This window comes from Triticum urartu, chromosome 1 (assembly GCF_003073215.2).
Source record: "Triticum urartu cultivar G1812 chromosome 1, Tu2.1, whole genome shotgun sequence".
NCBI lineage: Eukaryota > Viridiplantae > Streptophyta > Magnoliopsida > Poales > Poaceae > Triticum > Triticum urartu.
In genome coordinates this window covers 544,346,082-544,356,529 of record NC_053022.1, presented here as the reverse complement: position 1 = coordinate 544,356,529, position 10,448 = coordinate 544,346,082, and positions in this window count along the sequence as shown.

The window sequence follows — 10,448 nt, the reverse complement described above, 5'->3', positions numbered from 1 at the left end:
TACTACGTGCAGCCCGCTGGCGACGACCAGGAGTAGTTTAGGAGGATCCCAGGCAGGAGGCTTGCGCCTCTTTCGATCTATATCCCAGTTTGTGCTAGCCTTCTTAAGGCAAACTTGTTTAACTTATGTCTGTACTCAGATATTGTTGCTTCCGCTGACTCGTCTATGATCGAGCTCTTGTATTCGAGCTCTCGAGGCCCCTGGCTTGTAATATGATGCTTGTATGACTTATTTTTATTTGTAGAGTTGTGTTGTGATATCTTCCCGTGAGTCTCTGATCGTGATCGTACACGTTTGCGTGTATGATTAGTGTACGGTCAAATCGGGGGCGTCACAATATCACACTTGGGAAAGACACTAAAAATGATTTACACCATGTCTTTGGATCAAGTCTTTCAGTCCAGTGGAAAGCAGCTGCACTGTGTCCATCCATTTTCTCACAGTTTTGGCTCCACTTAACCATGTTTGGTGCTCTTGCAATGGCCCACAGATCCTGCTTCAGTTGCTCTCCTTTGTGCTTCTCATTGAAATTCTGATAAATATGCCTAACACAAAACCTATGCTCAGCATCTGGCTAGATTTTTTGCACAGCATTGATCAAACCTTTCTGCTTGTCACTCATAATAGTGAAAGGAGCAGTATTTGTGATGTTAAGGTCATCTCTCAATGTAGTGAGAAACCACTCCCAAGAACTAGTGCACTCTACTTCTACCCAATCCATTGCAATGGGGAAAATGCAGTCATTAGGATCAATACCCACTGCACTAAGCAACACTCCTTTAAACCTATTTTTCATGTGACAGCCACCAATGAAAATAATAGGCCTGCATCCCTTGAGCCAACCCCTTTTGCATGCATCATAAGACCAATATAGAGTTTTCAGACATTTCCTGCCCTGTGGGAAGTCTTTGTCTCTAACAACCTCAGTTGACAGAAGAAATGTAGACCCAGGGTTGGTATTCCTCCATTCATGACCATAGTCCCTAAGCCTACTGAACTGCTCTACTTCATCACCATGGATCTCCTTAAGTGCTACAGTTCTTGCCCTAGCTAGCTTCCATCTGTTAGGGGTGACATGAAATTCATTGGTGGTTTTTCTTGAAAATGTACCTAGTGACATCTTCTGGTCATCTCTGAACTCATTTATGAAATACTTGCACAGGAATTTTGCTGTCAGTGACCTTATCTTCCATTTCTTCTGACACACATGTTCTCCATAGTAAGTCTTGATGACAAAACCCCTTGTCCTGTTGTCATTGCAAGCATACAGATACCATGGGCAACCATCTTCACAAACTGCTTCAAGTCTCCTCTTATCATTCTTTATCTTCTTGATCTGCACTCTGTTTCTAACTGAATATGCAGTCAGTGCATGTCTTAGCTCAACCACATCAGCAAATACCATCCCTACTTTAAACACAGGGGAAATCATGTCCACCTTTGCATTGAAAGTTTTAAACTTGTACCTAAGTTCATCTGCTTGCTCAGTTGATAGGTTGAGATCTTCATCCTCAAGCAAGTATTCAGGCTCCACATCATCCTCATCCTGATCAGCTTCTTCATCAACATCAAAGTCAATGTTGTCATCATAAAGATCATCATCACCATCATCTATGTCATAGTCACTGTCACTGAAATCAGAATCTGAAACAACTACATCTTCAATAATTGTTTCTCCATCTTCAGTTAGCATATTGTGCTCAGCACCCTCAATAAGCAAACTTTGTGGGTCTGTTCCAATTGGTGCAATCTCTAAAAAGGGATCTTCAGTTAGCAAGTTCTGCTCAGCACCATCAATAAGCAAAATCTCTGGGCCTGTTCCATTTGCTGCAATCTCTGACAAAGGATCTTCTACAAAGACTGAAACTAGGCTATGGGAAGGGGATGCATTTGCTGTTGCAGAACTTGTTGTTGATGGTATCAAAGATAGGGGCAATGTGCACACCAAGTCAGACCTGAAGTTGCTGATGAAATCTGTATGGTCAACCATGACTACAAGCATCTTATGCTCAGCACTAGCTCTTATCATATAATGCACATCCTCGTCACTGCTAATTCTGATCAAACCATCTGAGATTGGTTTATTTGGTTTGCTCAAGTAAATGATGTGCTCACTCAAAGGATATCCCAACCAAACCAAGTGTTGTTCAAGGAATGCATAAGAGAAAGTGCCAGAGTCAACAAAGTCTAGCACCTCAACAGAAGGGTTCCAGTACTCCAGGTTTCTGATTGGGCCACAGAAAATTCCACCATGCTCAAGTTTCAGTGTAAAAAATGGACTGTCCACATTTTCTCCATTTGCTACATCACACACTGTATTCAAAACAAAGATGCATCAGTTGAAAAACAAATATTCAGTTAACTGAATAAACAAAGATTTAACATACTTGAACAATAGCTTAAGGTTTAGTTAACTGAACCTTTCAGTTACCTATAGTAAGCTGAAAAAAATTCTGATAACTACAGTACTTGACAAAATTCTGATAACTACAGTAACTGCAAATATTCAGTTAACTACAGTAACTGAACATATTCAGTTAAATACAGTAACTGAACATATTCATTGAACTACAGATAACTGAACATGTTCAACAGCAAAAACTAGTTAAATTTCACAACACGAACAGATGCTTGAGTAGAGTACAGGCTAAAGCAGAACAGAAAGGCAACTACAAAGGCATTAACATCAAATTTGTCCCCCATAAACCCTAGCTATCGTGTCGAACCCAAACCTAATTTCATCGGCCGAAAACCTAGCTCCACTTCGCCATACATGACCCTACTCAAAAAACACAACTAGACGACCCCGATTCAAGCACAAATGGACGCGATTCGAGCTGCAAGCGGCGGGGCGACGAGCTCAGAGGAGCAAAGCAGAGGAGAGGAGAGGGAGGAAAAGAAAGCAGAGATGGGGCGCCGAGCTCACAGTAATCAGGAGGGAATGCACCCAACGGCCGGACGAGATGAGCAGATGCCGGCGTCTCCACGCCGCCGGCGAACGGCGTCGACGACGCCTCGGTCGCTGACGTCACCATCGCCTCGCCAGCCCGTGAGCTATGTCGCCCCGACAGCGACCAACCTCTCCCTCTCGAACGGACGTGAACTCAATTCCGACGGATTTAATTCAGGTGGGGGTGAGTGCGGGTTGATTTAGCGAAACGGCAGGGGTTTTTGTGAAAATATGCATGCGCTGACCGGCCCAGCCAATTGGCGAGTTCTCATTGGTCTGGGACTAAAACATCACATTGGATGCAAGTTGGGGTATGGTTTGGTCTAGTTTTGCAAGTTTGGGACTAGATCATCACATCCTATACAAGTTAGGGTACCTGGGCTGCTATTACCTCTAATTTTAACCATGCGCCCTGATGCATCCAACACGTGGTGCCATACAACCTCCATCACATCCAGAATGCCTGCACCTGAAAATTCTCATTATATTTGGGAAAGAGGTAGGAGCGGTTAGGCCTCTGCGCGGTGGTTTTGAGCTCGCCGTTTTTGCCGTACTTGAGCTGAAACATCGACAAACGGATCATGCACTTGCTACCGGTGCTGGTGCATCGCCTCCGCTTAAATCTTTCTTGCGGCACAACCTCGACGATACAATAGGTACTGTCACCCATGTACACAAGACTAGCTGGGACGTGCCTATCCCTGTATAGCCTCATGGCCTCCGCATGAGGATCGAACAACCTCTCCATGCATAACTTCCAGGCCGGCTGCGCGCGTGGGGCTCTCGTTGGGACAAATGACGTCGCACGAGGAGATGTAGCCATCTGGGTCTCCATGCGCCTTGTGGAGCCCAACCCATGCGTCGAGCTCCTTGTCGTAGTGGACTTGGCCGAAAAAGGGTAGACCCCACTCGCAATGGCCCGTCCACTTGCCGCTCTCGATGTCGTAGGAGTAGGTGCGGGAGGGGATGCCCTCGCCGAAGTGGCCCAAGGCACCATTGCCAGCGCCCTCGCTCCAGGGGTCCGAGGCTCCACCTCCCTCCACCGATACAAACAGTGTGCGCCCTCCTCCCTCCGGATGCATTGCGATCGACAACATTTGGTACACGTTGAAAGGGAGTGTCGATGGGATGCTGCTCCATGACCAGTGGTCGCTGTTCCCCCACCAGTACGCCTCCCTGTCCGTCGGCGGAGGCACATCTTCGAGGCGATGCATGCATCCTTCGGAGCAACCCTCCTGATCATCCAAGTTGCCCACGAAGGTGTACAACTGGTTCCCGGCCGCTGCGGCGTGGATCCAATGACCATGCAAAGGTTTTGGAAGATCAGGGATGATAGACAGCCCCGCTGTCTCGGTGTCGTACGCGAGGGTGACGCAACCTGTCCCCGGGGAGCTTAGATTTCCGATGGCGATGATGTTGCTGCCAACGGCGGCGAAGCTCCAGTAATTAGTTTGTTCGCTTGATTGGCGGTGGACGGGAGGCCGCAGGGCCAAGTCGCCGCCGTCCGAGCCGTCGTGCAGGTCCAGCTTGTGGATGCTGAAGCCCTTCTTCCAGTCGTCGAGCACCAGGTACAGATGCCCCTTCCTGTAGCCTGCGGACGTGCGGCCGTATCGGTGAGCAGAGGAAGGGGGTCACGACCTTGGCCTCCGAGCAGCGATTGATGTGGCTGTCCGTCATCTCGTCCTCGGACGACATGTAGCTCCCGGACGGGATCGTGTCCGCGCGGCGGCCAAGGCGGCGGCACTCATGGCGACGGGAGAGGAGATGGCGAGGGTGACGCCCAGCGAGGAACGGCCGGAGCATCGTGCCTGCGGTGCGCGCGCCGGCAGATCAGCGCCGGGGTATGGTTGCTAGGAGCTGCTAGGGTTGCGTGAGATCGATTCTTCCGGCTGATAGACTTTTTTTGGCCGATTGACGTGTTGTTCTCCGGCCCGAAACTGCGAATGCTGCGTTACGGATCAGGGATAGCTCTGCTGGTTTTGGGCCTTAATTTGAGTGGAAGCCGACGTGCATGGATGGATTATCATGGGCTCAGTACGGGGCATGGAGTATGATGATTTTTTTAGGGAAACACCAAATTTATTTAAGCAAAGTTAGGAATTTCATCCGCTAACACACTAAGAATGCAGTCAGGCGGCGACATCCGCCATTCAACACACACCTCGTCCCCTACTGCTAGCTTAGCCAGAATGTGAGCGGCTCTGTTCGCTGTCCGCCGTCTCCAAGTGACCTTGCAGCCATTCCATTCATGCATCAATCGCTTGATGTCTTCAACGATCGGAGCAGCCACCGATAGGTTCTTGCTGTTGCCATTGATCATGCTCACCGCTTCTTTGCAATCCATCTCAAACTGCAGCTGCTGCACCCCCAGCTCACGCCCAAATAGAAGCGCTTGTCTGCACGCCTTCAACTCCACAAGCTCAGGCTTTGAGGTATAAGGGAAGAAGTGGGCCATCGCCCCCCGGAACGCTCCCCCATGATCGCGGAGAACCACACCCCCGCCCCCATGGCCAGAAGTTTGGGAAGTCGCCCCATCCACGTTGGCCTTCATCCAGCCCAGCTCCGGTGGTAGCCACGCCTCCGGCACCGGTTGTGTAGAGTCCCTGGCCTTCTTCTTCACCGCTTCGTACCACACATCCATGAACGAGGAAACAGATCCGCGATATCATGTGCTGCTTTGATGCGCATGCCCTCCCTCATCTCGTTCCGGGCTAACCACAAACCATAGACACCCTGCATAAGCATTTCCCTTTCCTCGTCCCTTGCATCTCCCATCCAGCCCCTAAGCCACCTTCCGACAGCATGATTTGAAGATATCCTGGCCAGCGGGTAGGCTGGTGCAATGCTTCTCCTCTCCGCCAATGCCTGCCAGAACAACTTTGAGTGATAGCACGTCCAAAAGCGATGCATCAGATTCTCCTCTCTTCCACAAACCGTACAGAAAACCCCCGGCTTAATTCTTCGCCGATGCAATTCAGAGCCAGTTGCCAATCCATTTGATATGAGCCTCCATGTATGAACCTTAACTTTATTAGGCACGTGGGAGCTCCACAATGCAAGCCAGTTCCTATGAGTCACCACCGAAGACGACGACCCCGGCCGTCCGGACGCCGCTCTTCTCATGCTCATAGCCAAGTGGTATGCAGACCGAACTGTGTACTCCCCATCTTTAGTGTAATTCCAAGCCAAGATATCCTCTACTCCAATCCCTTCCACCGGAATCTGCTTGATGTCCGAAGCATCTTCAGGAGAGAACATGGAATCAGCTTTTGCTTCATCCCACATGTTTCCATTCTCAATCAGCAGGTCAGCCACCCGCGTAGTACCATGCATGAAAGTCTGTCCCAGTGGACGAAGATAGCCCTTCCTAGGGATCCAATTGTCATGGTGAATTAGGACCTTAGACCCATCCCCGATCCTCCAGACCAATCCCTCCCTCAAAAGGTCTCGACCATGAAGGATACTGCGGAAGGTAAACGATCCATTTGAGGGGCAGGTAGCATTCATGATAGACAAGTCCTTAAAGTACCTCGCTCGAAGCACTCTGGCACATAGCGAATCAGGGACTTGCAAGATCCGCCATGCTTGTTTCCCCAAAAGAGCTTGATTAAAAGCTTCGAAGTTCCCGAAACCCATGCCACCCTCACGTTTCGACATGCACATTTTCTCCCATGCGACCCAGTGTACCTTATTTTTACCATGAGCTGAACCCCACCAGAAGTTGGAAGAGATGGATGTCAGGTTCCGGCACATTTTCTTCGAGAGTTTGAAACAGCTCATAGTGAATGTCGGCGTCGCTTGCAGACCAGATTTATTCAGAACTTCCTTTGTAGCTTTGGATAGCCCTTGACCCTTCCAGCCAATCACTTTGCCCTTGGCGCTCTCCTTAACATACTTGAAGGTCCCGTCCTTAGATCTACCCACCGCGGTCGGTAGACCCAAATACTTCTCGCTGAGGGCTTCGGAATTAATCCCAATTACTCCTTTCAGAATTGCCTTATTGTCCTCTTGGCATCATTTCCCAAAGAAAATGGATGATTTCTGAAGGTTTACCCTTTGACCTGACGCACCCTCATACACTTGCAGAATACTCCTAAGGGCCTCCATATTTCCTTGTGAACCTTCCAAGAAAACGATGCTATCATCAGCAAACAACAGGTGGGTAATTTGGGGGCCAGTGCCTCCAAATGACACGCCACGAATGCGATTATCTTGCTGAGCTTTCTTCAACAAAGCCGAAAAACCCTCCACACAAAACAGGAACAAGTATGGGGACAACGGATCACCTTGTCTAAGGCCCCTAGATGGCAGAAACAGCTCCGAAAAACCTCCATTAAGCTTCACCGAAAATCTGGCTGTCCGGACACATCTCATAATCATATCAATCCAGCCTTGGACAAAACCCACCCGCTGTAAGACTTGCTCCAGAAACGACCACTCCACTCGATCATAAGCCTTCATCATATCTAGTTTGACGGCACATAAAGGTTTCTTTCTCTCCTTTGCCTGATTGCATGCACACACTCGTACGCTATCATGGAGTATGATGATTGATGAGCCCAAAACTGAGACATGGCTAGGCCGAACGTGGCATAGCCCAATGCAACCAACAGTGACGGTTGCCTAAAGAAAAACCAACAGTGACGGACGCTTTGACGCGGTGTGTAGGCTAGTCACGGTCTCGCGGATGGTAAATAATGCCGGCGAGCTCATCTCATTACGCCGCGCTGTCATGTAATAAACCTCGCTTGACACGTGACATTAGTGAAAGAAAAGAAGGCGTAACTATGCCCCCGCAAAAAAAGACGTAACTATGCTACGCTGCAGCTCCAGTACCTGCAATAGCATGCAGCCGCTCCGCCATCAAACGGCTAGAAAGAAGAACGCGACGGACGTTCGAATTTCAAACGCCAAGCCAGCCGGTCCCCACGAGGGGGCTCGTGGACCGCGACCACCCACTGGCGGCCCCAACCGCACCGCACACGCACCAGATCGCGCGACGCCACAGGCCGTACGCACGCGCTCCCACGTCCTTCTGTCTTCAACGAGTTTTAAAAGTTTACATCTCAAACATAAAATGTTTTACAGTTTTTTTTCAAGGATCTTCAAGTTTTAAAAGTTTGAACCGATCCTACTTGGAATGAATGGGCTTGTGCTGCATTTTTTTTCTTGCATGGTGTTGCACTTCATTTTTTAAGGCTCTAGCTAACATTGTGTGCCCTCCCTCCACACTCGCAAAAAAGAGGTATTTCGCTGGGGGTGTATGGAAAATGTTTTGGGGGCAATTTATGTGGCGGGAACATGTCAATTCTACAAGCGGACACGACAGTTGTCATAGCAAAATCCTCTGTTGACAGAATTGTCATGTGTTCTGAAGATTTTACCATGTGTATTACGAAGAATTTGTCATAAAAACGTTCGCAAATGTCATCTCTCCCAACGAACATTCGCTGGCTATTGAGGTCGAAAATAAAACATTCCACATAAAAAATTTCACGAGCTCAAGTTCTGATGTGGCTCGTAGGTTCAAGCTGGACTCAATATGTAGCGTCTTAAAAAAAGAAACTCTAGTGATCTTGGATAATCTTACTTTCCCATCTCTAATGGAGATTAGGTTAATGCCTTCCTTCCCTCAATCTCCGTCGGTGAGCTCGTTGATTTGCCTGACGACCATTGCATGGAGGTGAATTCTAGTAGTAGATAGGTTAGGATTTCGGTCTGCGTAGGTGGAGTTCAGATGGATGACGACGCTTCTTCTTTGAGTCAGTCTTTCAGGCCCCGTTCTCCTCAAGTTCGTTTGTCAGGATGCGTTGGAAGGAGCTTCGGCATAGATTCCTGACACCTCCTCGGGGCAGGGAGGATAGTGTTTCTCATTGTGCGTACACAATGAAGAGATTTGATTTCAGGTTCTTTAGATCAATTCAAGGATTCAACGACGACGACTGCGGCTCTGGAGCATTGGTTCTTAGGGGCCTACACGTGCTTTCTTGGTTGTCATCGATAAGTTCGGGTCGACTCTGGTATGCGAGTGACGACAACGACGTGTTGACGGCTCGTTCTGACAGCAAGAGTGATGATGGTCTAGGGATCTCAGAGTAAATTTTTTTGGGTGTTTTGTACAACTTTTTATAACTGATCTAATAGATCTAAGTCCTTTCCGAAAAACTAGTCTAGGACACCTTTCATGGCATGAGATCGACCTTCGAAGATGTGAAGTTGTACGATAGCATAAGTGGGCGCAAAAGTAAGTTACACTTTTTTCCAAGTGATGATATAAAGTTGGTAAAGTCAATATTTATATGCAACATAAAAATGATTAAGAGGATTGCTGTCAGATCGATGCACGTTCTCAAGAATTCAAATTCGCCTAGTGTCTTTTTTTGATGTGGAGACCTTTTTTTGCGAAGAAGGGTTCGAATCTATTATAAGAGTACACTAAAAGTACAAATCATTCCCAACATAATAAAAGCCAACATTGAGGTTCTTGAACCATTGAACGACCATTATCGCCGCCAATACAATTCGTTGGCGCGCTGATGTCGTCGCTCCCCTACAGGAGCTCGAGCTTGCCGATGACAGTTGGTAAGTCTTCGTGCACATGTCCCTGGACCGAGGCCCATGAGCCGCATTCGTTGCCGTTGAACCCTATTGATCCGAAGCGCCTAACATCGTATGTCGTCATCACGAACGCGGAGTGAGAAACAATAACCTTGTTGCCTTAAGGAGACGACATTAATTTACTTTTTTTCGTGAATACACAAAAAATTATGTATCATTTCATTGATAGGTAGAAGAGAACAATTATAGCAGAGAGACAGGGGGCACCACACTAACAAGCTACACATCCTAAACATCCGCCTAGCCCGAACACTGGCCACAGATGGCAAAGAGAAGGACACATGGCACACAAAACGCGTCACGACCAACACAGGAAACCTCCATCGCGTGGCCACCACCCCAACACAAACCAAATCAAAGTAACCCCCCCCCCCCCCCCCCCCCCCCCCCTCGCCCAACACGACATGAATTTACGCCAAAGCTCCATAGAATCCGTCATAATGGACATGCTCGAGGAGAATTAGAGCCCGAAAGACCAGCTCGAAGATGAGACGTCTTCATTTTCTGAACACCGTCCCTACAAGGAAAACAAAACCAAATCTAAAGTAATGGCCAGAACCAAGGCACCCGAATTCATACAAAAAATATTAAAAATCTTATCTGGCGACTGTTCGCTGGGAGATGGGTGGCAAACGAGCCCCTTTTGATGGCATTTTTAATTCTGAGACAAGATCAAACGTTGACAGCTTTAAACAAAAAATTGCCTTCTCTGCTAGAAACTGGCATGTCGCTCCGAAGAACAGCCACCCCTCACAACTAAAAATGCCAACGAAATCGTTCGCAAGTGCCAACGTTCGCCACCTGGGGGTCCAAAAATATTGAGGAATGGTCAGATGGAAGCATGTTTGGAATTTCAGTTCACATTTATTACCAACTTGCT